The 17,336-nt window shown below is 55.0% G+C and overlaps 2 pseudogenes; both read right to left on the reverse strand.

Moving 5' to 3' along the window:
• Positions 1–1,378: 1,378 nt before the first annotated feature.
• LOC101558529 (intelectin-1a-like) lies at positions 1,379–5,185 on the reverse strand (annotated as a pseudogene).
• Positions 5,186–8,547: 3,362 nt separating this feature from the next.
• Positions 8,548–14,578, reverse strand: LOC129399852 (intelectin-1-like; annotated as a pseudogene).
• Between the last annotated feature and the right edge of the window lie 2,758 nt (positions 14,579–17,336).

The following is a 17,336-nucleotide window of genomic DNA, read 5'->3' on the forward strand; positions in this document are numbered from 1 at the left end:
TGGGTCAGCCGGATCCACTGTGGCTGCAGCAGGGCTGAGGGTCGGTCACCTTTGGCTCTGGATGCTTCTTCCGAATCTCCATGCAGCTCCGCGGCAGAGTGGAGTGAGGAGACACAGCTTTTCCTACCCAAGGTCATGTTTGGAGTAGGGGCTGCTCCTGAAAGGGACATTCTTTGTCTCTGGGGGGCCCCACTTGCCCCCCACCTGCCTGCCTGCCCTGGCCACCTCCCTGCCTTGGCAGCTGCCCTATCCACCCACTTCCAGGGGCCACCGAGACTCACCGGCGCCCCCGGCCAAGGTGGCCACAGAGAGGAACAGCAGACAGCACTGCAGGGACAGGGGCCTCTGAGGGGAGAGGACACGGGTCAGTGGCCACCGCTCCCCACAGCTGAGCCAGCAGCCCCCAGGGACCCTCTGGATCAGGACCCCCATCCCCACACCCCAAGGGGCAGCTCCTGCTCTGACCCGCACACACCTGAGCTGCCATCTCTGTCTCCCACAGACGTGTCTGGTTGGAGCTCCTGGTCACCACGCAGAGGAGCGTCCTTCCTCCCGCACAGCCGAGCTCAGAGTCCTGGGACAGCGCGGGCCTGGCTGCCTTTATTGCTGCAGTCCACGAGCCCTGCCTCCTGATCACTGCCCCAGCTCCTCTGATGTCCTTTGAAGGCCCTGGCAGAGGGATTTGGGGCAGCGCCATCAGTGGAACAGGATTCCCACTGGTGGGTCATGGTCTCCTAGAGTCTAGGAACACAGGTGTGCACTGCATGGTTCCTGGGTGATGGGGCAGGGCTTGGAGAGGCGGGGCCTGTTACCATGGGGATGGGACTCTGTTACCATGAGGCAGTGAGTATGTGTCCACCGTGACACCTCACGGTGCCCAGGTGACAGGTGACACAGCCCATGGGAGGGGTTAAAATCTTGGTTTTAATACAACTTGGCTGGGAGGGTCCATGGCAGAGAAAGTGTGAGGTCTGAGTTCCATCCCAGCAAAACACACAAATACACACACGTGTGCACACACAAGCCACACAAATAATCACGATCCACGACACTCCTGCTCTTGGCTTTGTTGTGTTGCTTTTGGATCACGTCGTATATAATCAGGATTCACTCCTGGCGCTGCTCAGACCTTAACAGGCTACCAGGATCAAACCCAGGTTGGCCATTTGCAAGGCAAGTGTCCTACCCTTTGCACTATCTCTCCGGCCCGGGATATAAATAAATACCCCCTTCACTTCACTTCATCTGTACAAGATCACAAGACACCAGAGCCAGGGCAGATGCAATTTATTGTCTGGTGCGTCTGTTAACACACAGCAGCTGGTTCTCTGTGGCCAGGATGCAGCTCAGCGAGGACACCAGGAGTGGCCGGGCGTGGTCAGCGGTAGAAGAGCAGCACGGCTGCCTCGGTGATGGCGCGGCTGTTGCTGCGTCCAGTGTGAGTCCCGTACCCATCCCAGTCGAAGCTGGAGAAGTCCCCGCACTGCCTGGGGTTGCCCTGAGGGAAGTAGCCACCTCCTCCAATGCAGTACTGGAAGCAGAGAGGGAACTGAGGGCTTCACGGCCAAACCCAGAATGTGGCAGCCCCAGATCCTACTCCCCTCTCTGGGCTGGGACCCCCACCCTCGAATCCTTCTCCCCACAAGACTCTGGAGGCAGCTGCTGCTTCCTGCGTCCCTGAAACCCACTGGCCCTCACAACCCCTTCAGGGCAGCACTGGATGCTCCTCCCAGGGCTCAGCCCCCCTCAACCTCAGCTGCTCTCAGCCTCCCCCTGTGTGTCTGCACCCAACTCAGTACCAGCCCCCCATGAGTGCTCACAGCTACGTGAGCACAGTGAGGGACCCTGCCCTCACCTGCCCTGTGCCTCCTGTCACTGACACAGGACAGTGTCCAAGTCCCAAACCCACCTGGTTATTTTAGTCTTGGTCACCACCAGTGCCCCATGTCACACAGTGCCCAGAAGTGCTGATTCAGCATCCGCAAGCCCCTGGTGTGGGCCTTATCCCCTTCCTGCCACCAGTGTTCCCTGACCCCTCACGCATCCTGATCTATCACGATATTCCCTCCAGCATGGTGAATGGGTCCCTACTTCATCACCAAGGCATCCCTGATCTAGTCGTGTCCACTGGCCTTCTGGACATGCCTCATTTTATTGCTCAGAGGTTGTTTTAACCCAACTCTGCAGCCAGCAGTTATACCCCAAATCTAGTGGAGCTTGGGCATCTCCCAAACCACCTCCCCTCAGACCCAGGGTGGAGCGCGCAGTTCCCTGGCTGCCTAAGGTTCCTTTTCTCCCCCAGCCCTGCTGGTCTCTGATGCATCTCGACGCCAACACAGTCCTCCCATCTGGACATGGGCGGCAGCTCCATGATTGAGCTCGTGTCTGTTTAGGTAAGCCACCTGTTTGTGCTGGGGACACCAGTGCCTGTGGATTCAGAGATATGCTGACATTTCTGTCCCTAACTGAGGTCCCAGATGACTGTCATGAAGCTTTCCCTGTTCCTGGAGGAATCACTGCATGGGGGTGTGTGATGGGCTCTGGGGAACTGAGGGAGATCCCAAAGCCAGAGAGGAAGTGACTGTGAGAAAACACACACACACACATACACACACATGCACACATGCACACAAACACATACACACACGGGTATGAAACCTATGAGCACACATTCATGGACACACATTCACAGTATTTACATACATATTACCTTAGCACAGACATATATGCATGCACACATGTACACATGCTGATCATCCAGACTCACATGTTCTGTGTTGCATCCGGTAACTTTCATGCCTGCACACAGGGCGTTGGCTGCTCTCTCCATATTAAACACCCGGAATTGGATATATCCAGCACTAAATTCCTCTGGGAAGGAAGAGCAGAGAAGGGTCTCACATCAATGCAGGGAGCCAAGGACCCCATTTTTCAAGCAGCACCAGCCTGTGGCCCAGACCCCCGCCTCTCTCACCTGCTCCCCGGGAACCCCCAATGCACCCTAAAATCTCTTTCCCATTCAAGACTCCGTGATTATTGTCCTGAGAGATCTGTCCTTGTGATATAACTGAGAGCTGCTGTCCATGCCTGGAGATGGGACGTCTACACTAAGTTTCTAGGCTGGGAGCAACCCGACTTCCTAACCCGCGTAGACAGTCCCAGTGGGGATCTTCCCGGTGTGACAGCTGGTCAAGGGGAGGCGAGTCAATCTGCTCGCATAGATTTCTCATCACGGTGAGGGTCAGGGGCGCGTTGGTCAAGGCTGCTCTGCTCAGTTCCACGAACCACAGGACAAGGAGGCTTGATCCCCAGCATAAACAGCAAACACTCACGTTGATTATTGGAAGAGTAGTAGGAGGCGGTTCTCTGGGGACTCCCATAGTCATAGTCCACGGGAATGGCGGGGCCGTTGTCATTCCAGCACCTGCCGATGCCGTACTGGACGGGGTATCTCTGCAGGAGCCACCAGGTGAGTCAGAGCCCTGTCCCGGTCCCACCCCATCCCCGCTGTCTCCTGAGACACTTCCCTGCCTGGCTCAGGTCTTAGGGGAGCAATAGAGAAAGAGAAAGAGACAGAGAGACACAGATAGAGACATAAAGACGATTGTGGAGAGACCCCTTGGACAGTCCACAGGAAAACCCTAGTGACCAGGCGCAGAGACAACTCATTCCTCACCCCAACCATTGGCTCTTGCCACCCTCACCCACAAATGCCTCCAGCCGCACCCACGTACCTGGTAGAGGCCAGAGAGATTGTGTCCGAATCTCCTTAAGAAGCCCGAGTAGGTGAAGTACCTCAGCAGAGAGCTGCTCCTCCAGGATCTCAGCGGGGTCTCGTTGAGGACATGCCAGATGGCCAGGTCCCGCGCCTGGATGTTGTAGTAGCCGGGGTTCTGCAAACCCCACAGAGCTGTGCTCAGAGGCCCATGGCCACATCCCACACAGCCTCATGGAACCCAGAGCACCACCAGGACAGCTGGACACAGCACAGAAGCCGCCCAAGCAAGCAGACCAGGACCCCGCATGCCCAGGTCCCAAGTCATAGAAGGAGCGGCCACTCTGGACACAGAGGTCTCTGTCCACATACTCATGCCCAGCCCATCTGCTAAAGCGGAGCCAGCCCGCTGCTCCCAGTGCTGGCCCGGCCGGGGCCCACCTTGTAGTCGTCGCTGGTGGCTGTGACTGCAGACCCAAAGGTGTTGTAGTTGGCCCAGTTGTTGTCCCCCTTGGGGGTGTCTGCCCGGTTGCCCTGCTGGCTGGACCAGCGGTCCCCTGCCGTGCACTTCCCATTCATGTTGTTCTCGTGCACGCTGGCCACCAGCGTCTAGCCGCCGCCATTCGTGCTCATGTCACAGAAGGTCTGGTAGATGACCCCTTACTCAGTGCGGAGAAAGTACAGGCCATCTGCAGGGGACACAGCCAAAACAGGGAGCCCAGAGGTTCAGCACGGTCAGGCGTCACCTTGAGGGGATGTGTGTCCTGGCCCCCATCCCTCTGGAGACAGTAGAAGCTCGAGACAGCCCTCCTGGCCAGCTTCCCAAGAACCCTCAGTATCCCTCCTTCAGGGTCCCCGTGTCCCCCAGGTTCCCCAACACTGGACACAACATCCTCATGTACAGGGACTAGTCTACCACATGGTCCCCAAAGCCTCATCCTCTCAGAATCTCCCAGATTTCTGAGCTGACTGGTGCTGGTCCTCCGTGTCCACTGTGGGATCCTGGGTCAGCCGGGTCCACTGTGGCTGCCGCAGGGCTGAGGGTCAGCTCACCTTCGGCTCTGGGATTCCTCTTCTGAATTTCCTTGCAGCTCCGTGGAAAATGTGCGTGCCTGGTCTCGGTCACGTTTGGAGTCGGGATTGCTCCTGAAAGGGACATTCCCTGTCCATGGGGACCCCACCTGTCGCCTGCCTGCCTGCCCTGGTCACCTTCCTGCCCTGGCAGCTGCCCTAGCACCCACTCCCAGGGTCCACCCAGACTCACCAGCGCCCCCGGCCAAGGTGGCCACAGAGAGGAACAGCAGGCAGCACTGCAGGGACAGGGGCCTCTGAGGGGACAGGACATGGGTCAGTGGCCCCCGCGCCCCACAGCTGAGCCAGCAGCCCCCGGGACCCTCTGGTATCGGGCTCCCCAGCCACACACCCCGAGGGGCACCTCCTGCTCTGACCCTCACGCACCTGAGCTGCCATCTCTGTCCCCCGCAGACGAGTCCGGTCTGAGCTCCTGGTCACCACGCAGAGGCACGTCCTTCCTCCTGCACAGCCGAGCCCAGAGTCCGGGGACAGCGCGGACCCAGCCACCTTTATGGGTGCAGCCCCCCAGCCCCGCCTCCCGGCCAAGCCCCAGCCCCTCCGATGTCCTTTAAAGGCCCTGGAGGCCGTGAGGGACAAGTTGGGCCACCAGATGCCATCAAAGGGCGTGCAAGAGGATCCCAGCCTGCTGCCGGCACAGCCCCAACCTGGTCAGCGCTGACCCTCCTGTCAAGGCAAATATTGCTGTGACTCATTTGATTCCTGCAGGGGTGAGGGGGGTGATGGTGCCCGTGTTCTGGGGGCACTCAGTTTATTCTTGAGGAGTGTCTCTCTGCAGTCTGGGGAGCCCTGAAACCAGGCCCCTGTGTGCAAAGCCTCATCCCACCCATGACCTCCCCTGGGACCCCCACGCCCTGTTGTTCCCTGTGACCTCAGAGCGGGCTCGGGTGGAAGCCTCTGTTCCCAACAGTTCCTGGACTTTTTCCCATTGTATCAGCCCTGCCAGGCTCCAGGTCTCCATCTGTGTTTGCCCGTTTCTTCCTGAAGCTCATCATGTTGACTCTTTTGCTCTGAGGGGGGATCACACCCGGAGATCCCCAGAGCTTGCTCCTGGCTCTGCGCTCAGGAATTTCTCTGGCGCTGTTCAGAGGACCATACGGGATGTCGGAGCAAACCTGACTCAGCCGCAAGCCAGCAAGCGCCTCTGGCTGTACTGTCTCCCCAACCTCCATCACCTTGTTAACTCCTGTTTCATAATTAGTTGGTTGGATCTAGGGAAGGCACATGCCATGCAGACACACAGACACAATCTTCTCTTAGGTAATGTTCCCTATTCCTCCCCACACACGTGCTCTCTACTAGGTGGAATTCGCTAAATTTCCCTCTAGCTCATCATTCAAGACAACTGTGATTAATGGCCAAAATATTTTATATTTAATATATGTTTTGGCTTTTGGGGGTCACCGCCCATGGTGCTCAGGGCTTATTCCTGGCTCTGCACTCAAGACTTACTCCTGGCAGGGCTCTGGGGACCCTGAAGGATTCCGGGGATCGAACCCGGGGTTGACTACATGCAAGGCAAATGCCCTCCCCGCTGTGCTATCGCCAGGGCTATGGGAGTGTGTATTCTAACAGATACACAGAATAGTGCTTCTATACTGGAAATTATTTACTTTCTTTTTTTTTAATCTATTAAATAGCAATTTTTTTATTCTTTAATTAGTGAATCACCATGAGGGTACAGATACAGATTCACACATTTTAGAACTTATTTTTCCCTCATACAATGTTCATAAACACATCCCTCCACCAGTGCCCATTCTCCACCACCAATAAACTCAGTATCCCTCCCCACCCAATCCCATCTCCCCCCACCCCGAAAATTATTTACTTTCTTAAGTTCACTGAACATTCTACAATTGTTATCTTTACCTGAGATTCCAACAATTTCCTATTCATTCACAAAAATTTAGGTGTTTGGCAGGGAATGAAAAGGAAAACAATTGTTACAATGAAGTAACAATGAAGTAACCATTCAGTAATTTAGTAATAATGTAAATTAGTAAGAATTTAGTAATCATTTAGTGAACTTTTTCCGATTCTCTAATTGTTTTACACAGTCAGCAAACCACACTGCAGTTTCAGATACATCTCTCTGTATTTTATGCCCGTATTTATTCTGGGGGAGATTTGACTGAGATCAAAGGTGGGTCAGGCCATATGGCGGGTGACTGTGTCTATGATGTCCCCGGGGCCCTGAGATGACAGGATTCCTTATCACGGACACCCTCCTGCTCTCCAGACCGCGTGCTTCAAAGGAGACTGGACATGCCTCTGGGAGGACTGTGGTGCTGATGGTGGAGACTGAGGTGAGAGGCGGGTCTGAGGGCAGAGAATGGGGACCCCCAGGGTATCCTGACTCTCAGTCTCAGCCTGTCTTCCTGGGCTGCGAATGGCACAGTTGGTAGCTGCGGATGGCTCAATTCTTTGATTTTTATTTAAGTCAACTATTCTATTTCAGGGGCTGGAGCGATAGCACAGAGGGTAGGGCATTTGCCTTGCATGCGGCCAACCTGAGTTCGATTCCCAGCATCCCATATGGTCCCCCGAGCACCGCCAGGAGTGATTCCTGAGTGCATGAGCCAGGAGTAATCCCTGTGCATTGCTGGGTGTGACCCAAAAAGAAAAAAAAAAGAAAATAAGAAAATAAATATAGGATTATCAGAGACTGATGGAATATATGCCTCTCAGAGAGCCTGGCAAGCTACCGAGAGTATCCCACCCACACTGCAGAGCCTGGCAAGCTCCCTGCGGCATATTCAATATGCCAAAAACAGTAACAATAACAAGTCTCATTCCCCTGGCCCTGAAAGAGCCTCCAATTGTTGGGAAAGATGAGTAAGGAGAGGCTGCTAAAATCTTAGGGCTGGAATGAATGAGACGTTACTGGCGCCAGCTTGAGTAAATTGATGAACAACGGGATGACAGTGATACAGGGATACAGTGCCTGATGGAATTGGGTGTGTGTGCCTTGGGAGCACTGTGGTAGGAGTAGTTAAATAAACCTAAGTTCCCTGGGGGAGGAGCAAGGACAAACCAATGTTATCCAACACATGGAGACACCCCACATTGTCTTGGTTTTAGGTGACACAGCCCAGGGCAGAGTTAAATCTTGATTTTAATAGATCATGGCTGGGAGGGTCCATGGCAGAGAATGTGTGAGGTCTGAATTCAATCCTTGGCAACACACACACATACACAATCCACACAAATAATCATGATCCACGACACTCCTGCCTTTTTTTTTCTTTTTGGGTCACACCCGGCAATGCACAGGGGTCACTCCTGGCTTATGCACCCAGGAATTACTCCTGGCGGTGCTCAGGGGACCATATGGGATGCTGGGATTCGAACCCGGGTCAGCTGCGTGCAAGGCAAATGCCCTACCCACTGTGTTATCACTCCAGCCCCGACACTTCTGCTTTTGATTTGGTTTTGTTCTCTTGCTTTTGGTCACATCATCTGCACTCAGGATTCACTCCTGGCAGTGCTCAGAACATATGGGGTACCAGGGATCAAACCCAGGTTGGCCATTTGCCAGGCAAGTGTCCTACCCTTTGGACCATCTCTCCAGCCCGGGATGTAAATGAATACCCCCTACACTTCACTTCACAAGATCACAAGACACCAGAGCCAGGGCAGATGCAATTTATTGTCTGGTGCGTCTGTTAACATACAGCAGCTGGTTCTCTGCGGTCGGGACGCAGCTCAGCAAGGACACCAGGAGTGGCCGGGCGCGGTCAGCGGTAGAAGAGCAGCACGGCCTCCTCGGTGATGGCACGGCTGTTGCTGAAGCCTCGGTGCTTGCCATATCCGTTCCAGTTGAAGCCGGAGAAGTCCCCGCACTGCCAGGGAGACCACTCGGGGAATTAGCCCCCTCCCCCGATGCAATGCTGGGGGCAGGAGGAGTTTCGTGAGGACTTGGCAATGCCCGGCGTGTGCCCCTAAAGCTCAGAGCGCTGGGTCCCAAGTGGACAGTGGCCACCCGCTCACTGACGCCCCCTCTCATCACAACCCTGCCACTGCATGCTGTCCATTCTCACCACCTCTGCTGGGTGGGGGGTTCCCTGAGAATCCCCATCCCCATGGTAACAGACCCCTGCTCCTCTAGCCTGGGCATGCCACACACACACACACACACACACACACACACATAGATCTCACATGTGCTGAGCCCATGATCCACAGATGTGAATCCTGTTCCACTAGCATCACTGCCTGAAATCCACACATTGCAGGGGCAGGTGAAGGGGTCACCGTGTCTCGGGACCCCCAGCTGCCCTCACCCAGTGCCTCGTTTCTCTCTCACTCTATGGGGGTCTCTCAATCTACCCCCCACATCCCACCCCTTTGTGGTACTTCTGTAATAAAGGAAGTTACTGAGATATCAACAGAGTCTGCAGAGCAAAGAACCGGCACATCAACAGTGACAGAAGCTGCGACATTTGCATGCACCAGGCAGGAACTACATGTAGACACGTGCACGCACGCACATATGCACACAGAGTCACAACCACGCATGCGTCCTGATACATGCACACACAATTGCTCAAGCTGATTTCCCCAACTCACGTGTTCCGTGTTGCAGCCGGTGACTCTCATTCCCACACACAGGGCGTTGGTTGCTCTCTCGTTATTAAAAACCCGGAATTGGACGAATCCCGCCTTAAATTCCTCTGGGAAGGGAGAGTAGAGAAAGGTTGCAGGAAAATACAGAAGTCAAAGAGCTTGTTTCACTCGCGGAGAGATGAAGCAGCCATGCAGCCAACGCCACCCACCTGCTCCCTGGGGACTCCCTAACTTCTCCTGAAAGCTCTCTTTCCCCAGCAAAGATTTCTCCTCCATGGATTACTATAAAGACCAAAACAATCCACTCCCACTTTAAGAAACTAAAAAGTACAGGGGCTGGAGTGATAGCACAGTGGGTAGGGCGTTTGCCTTGCACGCAGCCGACATGGGTTCGATTCCCAGCATCCCATATGGTCCCCCAAGCACCGCCAGGAGTAATTCCTGAGTGCATGAGCCAGGAGTGACCCCTGTGCATTGCCCAGTGTGACCCAAAAAAAGAAAGAAAGAAAGAAAGAAAGAAAGAAAGAAAGAAAGAAAGAAAGAAAGAAAGAAAGAAAGAAAGAAAGAAAGAAAGAAAGAAAGAAAGAAAGAAAGAAAGAAAGAAAGAAAGAAAGAAAGAAAGAAACTAAAAAGTACAGAGTACCTTGCTATCTGCTGTTTCTGGTACTAACTAGCTCAATCAGAACCGAGACGGCATTCAAATTTTGGAGTCTGGAGCCAGAGACGGATGACCTGCCCAGTAGACAGCCCCCAAAAGCCAGTGGCAAACCAAGCTTCAGAGAAGCTGGAGAGACTCAGAGTGTTTGCCCGTGGACCCAGCGGGGCGCCTGCCCCCAGGACTGAGCCTGGATACAGGTGAGAGCTCCGTGTTCTAGAATATTGGCATGTAGGGCGGGTGCATTTGCAGCCAACTGGTGTGGGAGCACAGGCGCCGAAATTCCTGAGCGTGACATCTTGCAAAGCAGGGCCTGGACCACTGCAAGGACATGTTGGGAGGACGTGCCCAGGTTTCCAAGGTAACCAGTGGGACTAGGACCATTTCCAGAACATGCCAGATACCATTGGTGGTTAAATCATGTCACCCAGACTCAGCTGCCTCTTTTATTTTTTTTGCTTTTTGGGTCACACCCAGCAATGCTCAGGGGTTACTCCTGGCTCTGCACTCAGGAATTACCCCTGGCCGTGCTCAGGGGACCACATGGGATGCTGGGAATCGAACCCGGGTTGGCCGCGTGCAAGGCAAACGCCCTACCCGCTGTACTATTGCTCCAGCCCCTCAGCTGCCTCTTGACCGCTCCTGTTCTTTGGGGTTAGAGCAAAGTGTTTGAAACATGGGCTGCAGGGGGTCCCGAGGCTCCAACAGCAGTGCCCCCCTGGCCAACAAACACCAGAGAAGCCCGGTTCAGCACTGCAAGGAGGAGGAGGGTAAACGAACTTCACGGGATCCTCAGGATGATGGATGGGGGTAGACCTGGGTCAGGTAATAGGGGAGCAACAGCGGGAGAAATTATGGTGGACCAGGGGGACAGACCCCAGTGACCCCATGCAACCAGGCTCAGAGCTAAATGATTCCTACCCCAATGATTGGCTCTTGCATCCTGCCAGCATGACCACGTACCTGGTAGAGGCCAAATAGGTTGTGTCCGAGATTCTGGAAGAATCCACTGGTGGTACGGTACCTCAGCAGGGCGCTGTCTCTCCACCTGTGATCAGGCGTCCTGTTGGGGACATGCCAGATGCCCAGGTCCCGGGCGTGGATGTCGTAGTAGCCGGGGTTCTGCAAGAGCTATGGTGAGATGCCCCTGGCCACACCCCGAACAGCCTCCTTGAGCCCAGAGCACCAGCAGGACAGCTGGACACTGCACAGATGTCCAGCTCCCTGCACGCCCCAGATCTCTGAGTCATGGCAAGGACGGTCACTCAGGGGGGCTGGAGCAATAGCACAGCGGGGAGGGCGTTTGCCTTGCACGTGGCTGACCTGGGTTCGATTCCCAGCATCCCGTAGGGTCCCCTGAGCACCACCAGGAGTAATTCCTGAGTGCAGAGCCAGGAGTAACCCCTGTGCATCGCCAGGTGTGACCCAAAAAGCAAAAAAAAAAAAAAAAAAAAGAACAGTCACTCAGATATGGAGGTTCTGTCCACGTGCCTCCGTGCCATGTCCAGCCCAACCAGGGACCCACCTTGTAGTCGTCACTGGTGGCTGCCACTGGAGACCCAAAGGTGTTGTAGTTGGACCAGTTTTCGTCCCCTGCGGGGTGCCTCCTTTTGTTGCCCTGCTGGCTGGTCCAGCGGTCCCCCGCCGTGCACTTCCCAGCCATGTTGTTCTCGTGCACGCTGGCTACCAGCATCCAGCCGCCGCCATTGGTCCTCATGTCGCAGAAGGTCTCATAGATGACTCTCTTCTCAGTTTGGAGGAAATACAGGCCATCTGCGGGGGGGGTGGACAGCACAGAGTTCTAGGGTCCCAACCCAGACACGCCGCACCACTGTCCACCCAGAACCCTCCTGGGGTCGCTTGTGAGTGGACATGAGCCCTTGGTGCACCACTGTCCACCCAGAACCCTCCTGGGGTCACTTGTGAGTGGACATGAGCCCCTGGTGCCCTCTCCCTCTGCAGCAACTGTGTAGAGCAGATGGCCCAAGAGACCCCGCCCTGGAAGTGTCCCCAAGTGACCGCCACTACCTTCCAGATGAGGGTTGGCAAAACCTCATTCCCCGAGGACACCCCAGGTTCCTGAGTCACCCTAAGGTCCACGGGATCTGCGTGGCCATCGTGGCTGCAGAATGACCTTGGGTTCCCGCTCACCCTTTTTTGTTTGTTTGTTTGGTTTTTTGTTTTGGGGTCACACCCAGCGATGCTCAGGGGTTCCTCCTGGCTCATGCACTCAGAAATTGCTCCTGGCGGTGCTCAGGGGAACCCTATGGGATGCTGGGAATCGAACCCGGGTCGGCCGCGTGCAAGGCAAACGCCCTCCCCGCTGTGCTCTCGCTCCAGCCCCCGCCGCTCACCCGTGCATTGGGGCAGTTGTCTTTGATTTCCTTGCAGCTCCGAGGCAGCGCCGGGCTGTGAGAGGAACAGTTGGTCTCAGGAAGCCACTTCATGCGGGCAGCTGGGGACAGAAGGAAACTCAGAGCCCCGAGCAGCGAACCCCTTGCCCCCTGTCCCCTGCTCCCTGCCCCCTGCCCTCCCCCTGCCCAGGTCCCCTTCTCCCTGTGTCTCCCTGACCCCAGCTGAGCAGGAAGCCCCAAGTGGCCTCGACCAGCCCAGCCTGAGGCTCCCATGATGAAGAGCAGAAGGATGTCCCCGGACCCCGATGACCCCACCTGTGTGTCCTGAGCTAATCCCAGGGGCCCGGTCACCTTCTCGCATTAGCCTCCCTCTGGGATCTCTGACTCCTCCGCCAGGGGTTCCTGCCCAGTCCCCCCACTCCCAGGGGCCACCCAGACTCACTGGCGCCCCCGGCCAAGGTGGCCACAAAGAGGAACAGCAGGCAGCACTGCAGGGACAGGGGCCTCTGAGGGGACAGGACAAGGGTCAGTGGCCCCCGAGCCCCACAGCTGAGCCAGCAGCCCCCAGGGACCCTCTGGAATCAGCCCCCCAGCCCCACACCCCGTGGGGCAGCTCCTGCTCTGACCCGCACACACCTGAGCTGCCATCTCTGTCCCCCACAGACGTGTCCGGTCTGAGCTCCTGGTCACCACGCAGAGGCGCGTCCTTCCTCCTGCACAGCCGAGCTCAGAGTCCGGGGACAGTGCGGGCCCGGCCGCCTTTATGGGTGCAGCCCCCCGAGCCCCGCCTCCCGGCCAAGCCCCAGCCCCTCTGATGTCCTTTGAAGGCCCTGGCGGCCTCGAGGGACAAGCTCAGCCACCAGATGCCATCAAAGGGCGTAGGGGGAGTCCCTGCCTGCCGGCACAGCCCCTGGCAGGAACCCCACGTCGCAGCCTTCACAGCTCCAGCTGCTGCCCAGGGCTCGGGGAAAGCCCAGCGTCGGGCAGCCTCTGTGAGCCCCGGGTCACTTCCTTCCCACGGTCAGTTTGTTTTTCCTCTTGGTCTTTGCAGTGCTGGTGGCTGGACTGAGTCTCAGGATTGTCTGCCCTCGGTCATGCCAGTGCTCGATTTTCTATGTTTGCGACAGTTTGGGTCATTTCTTGTCTTCTTGTTGCGTTGTTTTGCTTTCTTTGTCTTTGGGGCCACACTTTGCGGTGCTCAGGGCTGACTCCTCACTCTGTGCTCAGGGATCACTCCTGGTGGGCTCAGGGGATCATATGTGGTGCCAGGGGTCAAACCTGGGCCAAGCATGAGCAAGGCAAGTGCCCTACCCACTAGACTATCTTGGGCCCAAATAAAATATTCTTTTTTTTTTTTTCATTATTCACTGGAACACATACAGGTATTCCCCAATGTGAAATATTCCTGAAAGTACCGTGGTCACATGGGCATGAAAAAAAAAAGCACCAAGTGAAGCTGGAGTGATAGCACAGCGGGGAGGGCGTTTGTCTTGCACGCGGCGACCCAGGTTCGATTCCCAGCATCCCATAGTGTCCCCCAAGCACCACCAGGAGTGAGTCCTGAGTGCAGAGCCAGGAGTCAGCCCTGAACATCACCGGGTGTGACCCAAAAAACAAAAAACAAAAAAAACAAAAAAGAAAGAAAGAAAGAAAGAAAGAAAGAAAGAAAGAAAGAAAGAAAGAAAGAAAGAAAGAAAGAAAGAAAGGAAGGAAGGAAGGAAGGAAGGAAGGAAGGAAGGAAGAAAGAAAGAAAGAAAGAAAGAAAGAAAGAAAGAAAGAAAGAAAGAAAGAAAGAAAGAGAGAGAGAAAGAGAGAAAGGAAGAGAGAAAGAAAAAAAACAGGAAAACGGGGGCTGGAGCAATAGCACAGCAGGTAGGGCGTTTGCCTTGCACGCGGCCAACCAGGGTTCGATTCCCAGCACCCCATAGGGTCCCCTGAGCACCGCCAGGAGTAATTCCTGAGTGCATGAGCCAGGAGTAACCCCTGTGCGTCGCCGGGTGTGACCCAAAAAGCAAAAAAAAAATGAAAGAAAGAAAAAAAAAAACCAAGTATGGGTCAGGGAGAATTCAGCAGGGAAGACACAGCTGCGTGCAATCCAAGGGATGAGCACTTTACGAGGAGCACCTTGCTGAGGACCCCGCCTCTGGCAGCTGCTGATGGCAGGCGGGTCATCTGTGGATCTTGGATGACCATCTGCCAAGGTCCAGCCGACCAGGAAGAAGGGGCCACTCAATTCCCTTTGTTTTTACTTTGTCCTTTGCTACAAAGTCAGCCCAGGAGGACTCAGCAGATGATGTTTATACACTTCATTTGCAAAATTTCTGTCCCACGTCAAGGAAATGTCTTCCGCTGTGAAGCCAGAGGGAAGAAATGGGGGTGGGAGGATGTTTCTGAGTCCCCCCAGTCCCCGCAACACAGACTCAGGGAAAGCATGAATGCTGGCAGCGTGGCTTGGATGGACTCTCCGGTCTGCATATTCTATGCTCGTCCAGATCCTGCCTCCGGGGCAGCATGGGGTGCAGGTTCCGCAGGGAGTGGACAAACGTAGCATCTGTCCCATCTCTGAGAGCCAGAGCCACACTTCCACAGCCCTAAATGTCCCTGCGTTGACGACACCTACCTGCTCGCTCTTGGCCAAGCTCTGTCGTGGTCCCTGCGCAGAAGACCAGGACCCCAACCCCACGCCCGGGGGACAGAGGCAGGTAAGAGGAAGTCGGCGAGGCTCAGAGCTGCCCTCTGGGAATACACTCCCCAGATCTCACCTGTCACCTATAAGCTTCCTGCCTGGCCTGGGCACACAGGCTGGCATTTTGCTACCCACCCCACCCTGCCTGCCCTAGAGAAAGGTGGGAGCCCCTTAGGGCTGGGGGATCTGGCTGTGCCGCCCCCAGTGCTTGCTCCCCACAGCCTTGCCAATAGCCTGTATGAATTCCCAACCTTTTATTTATTTTTGGCTTTTGGGTCACACCCAGCGATGCTCAGGGGTTCCTCCTGCTTCTGCACTCAGGAATCACTCCTGGCGGTGCTCAGGGAACCCTGTAGGACACCAGAGATGGAACCTGGGTCGGCCATGTGCCAGGCAAACAAACGCCCTCCCTGCTGTTAGCACTTTGGCCTCAAGCTTCTTTCTTTTTTTGGGGGGTCACACCCTCGAATGCTCAGGGGTTACTCCTGGAACTGCACTCCTGGCGGTGCTCGGGGGATCATATGAGATGCTGGGAATCAAACCCAGGTCGTCTGCGTGCAAGCCAAACACCCTCCCTGCTGTGCTATCGCTCCAGCCCCTGACCTCAAGCTTCTCATTTTTAATTTGGAGGAAAGGGTTTGCGGTTTGCTCCAGCCCCCCTCCTGCCCTTTTTAACTTGGCGGGTCAGATGGGGAAGGTCCACTTTGCCTGGCCCTCCTAGTGCCAACCTCCAAATCCTGTGCATCGGGGCTGGAGTGATAGCACAGCGGGGAGGGCATTTGCCTTGCACGCAGCCGACCCGGGTTCGATTCCCAGACTCCCATATAGTCCCCTGAGCACCGCCAGGGGTAATTCCTGAATACAGAGCCAGGGGTAACCTCTGTGCGTCGCTGGGTGTGACCTAAAAAGCAAAAAAAAAAAAAGAACCGTTCCCCTGGGCCTCTCATAGTGTCCCATGCCAAAGCAAGCGTGGCCCTGAACCGTTGCCTGGCCCTTGCCAGGCCACTGAAGTGGGTCGTATAGTGCAAAAAAGGGGCTGGAGTTTCTTTAGTAGTAATACCTGGTGATACTGAATGTTTAGATATTAACTATTTCAGGGAGCCATTCTATGACAATAACTTTTTGTCGCTTTACTCACATTTTTACTCTAATGGTATCCTGTTTGAATAATGAAAATTTGGTGTGATTCAATTATGCTTTCTGACATAACTTGTTGGGAAGTAAATTGCTATGATGAGTTAAGTGAATTTGAATTCTTAAAGGTCTTTAAAATAATAGCCAGTGGGATATTTATTGCTTGAAATTAGTTATTAAAATTGTTAAATGACTAATCTCTATAATTTTGTAATTTATATTGCATCAAAAAAAATAAATAAAAAAGAAAAAGAAACCAAATCCTGTGCACCTAGCACCACCTGGTGGCCACAGCGGACCCACAGATGGGAACACTGTTGAAGGGGCTTCACCTGCCAGTGCTCAGGGAACCGTGCATGGGACTGAACCTGGGTTACCTGTGTGCCAGGCAAATGCTCTCAGGCTTTCTCCTTTGTTGATAGTTTGAGTTTGCAAACAGGTGAGCCCTCCACCCCCTCGGGCTAGACCAACCCAGACTCACCTTGTGGTAACGCCCCCAGTCCAAGCCGACCTACAGGCTGTGTGGCCTGAAGCACCAGCCTTTTCTTTTTTTGCTTTTTGGGTCACACCCGGCGATGCTCAGGGGTTACTCCTGGCTCATGCACTCAGGAATTACTCCTAGCGGTGCTTGGGGGACCATGTGGTATGCTGGGAATCGAACCCGGGTCGGCCACGTGCAAGGCAAACCCCTCCCCGCTGTACTATCGGTCCAGCCCCGCGCCAGCCTTTTCTTTCTTTCCATCTGGCATTTCCCTTTTCAGTGGCAGGAGACCCTGAGTTGGTACCTTGCTGTCCGTTTTACTTATGAAACCCTTGTGGTAGGGTGCCCCAATTCTGTTAGGGAGCAGTGCCCTGGGGGAGAAGCCAGCAAGCACGTTTATGGGCTGGTTAGCACTGTAGTCCTGTTCGATTTGCTCGGGTAGGAACCAGTAACGTCTCCGTTGTGAGACTTGTGACTGTTTTTGGCATATCGAATATGCCACGGGTAGCTTGCCAGGCTCTGCTGTGCAGGCGCGATACTGTCGGTAGCTTACCGGGCTCTCCGAGAGGGATGAAGGAATCGAACCTGGGTCGGCCGCGTGCAAGGCAAACACCCTACTTGCTATGCTATCGCTCCAGCTCCAAGCTGGC

Source organism: Sorex araneus, chromosome X (assembly GCF_027595985.1).
Source record: "Sorex araneus isolate mSorAra2 chromosome X, mSorAra2.pri, whole genome shotgun sequence".
NCBI lineage: Eukaryota > Metazoa > Chordata > Mammalia > Eulipotyphla > Soricidae > Sorex > Sorex araneus.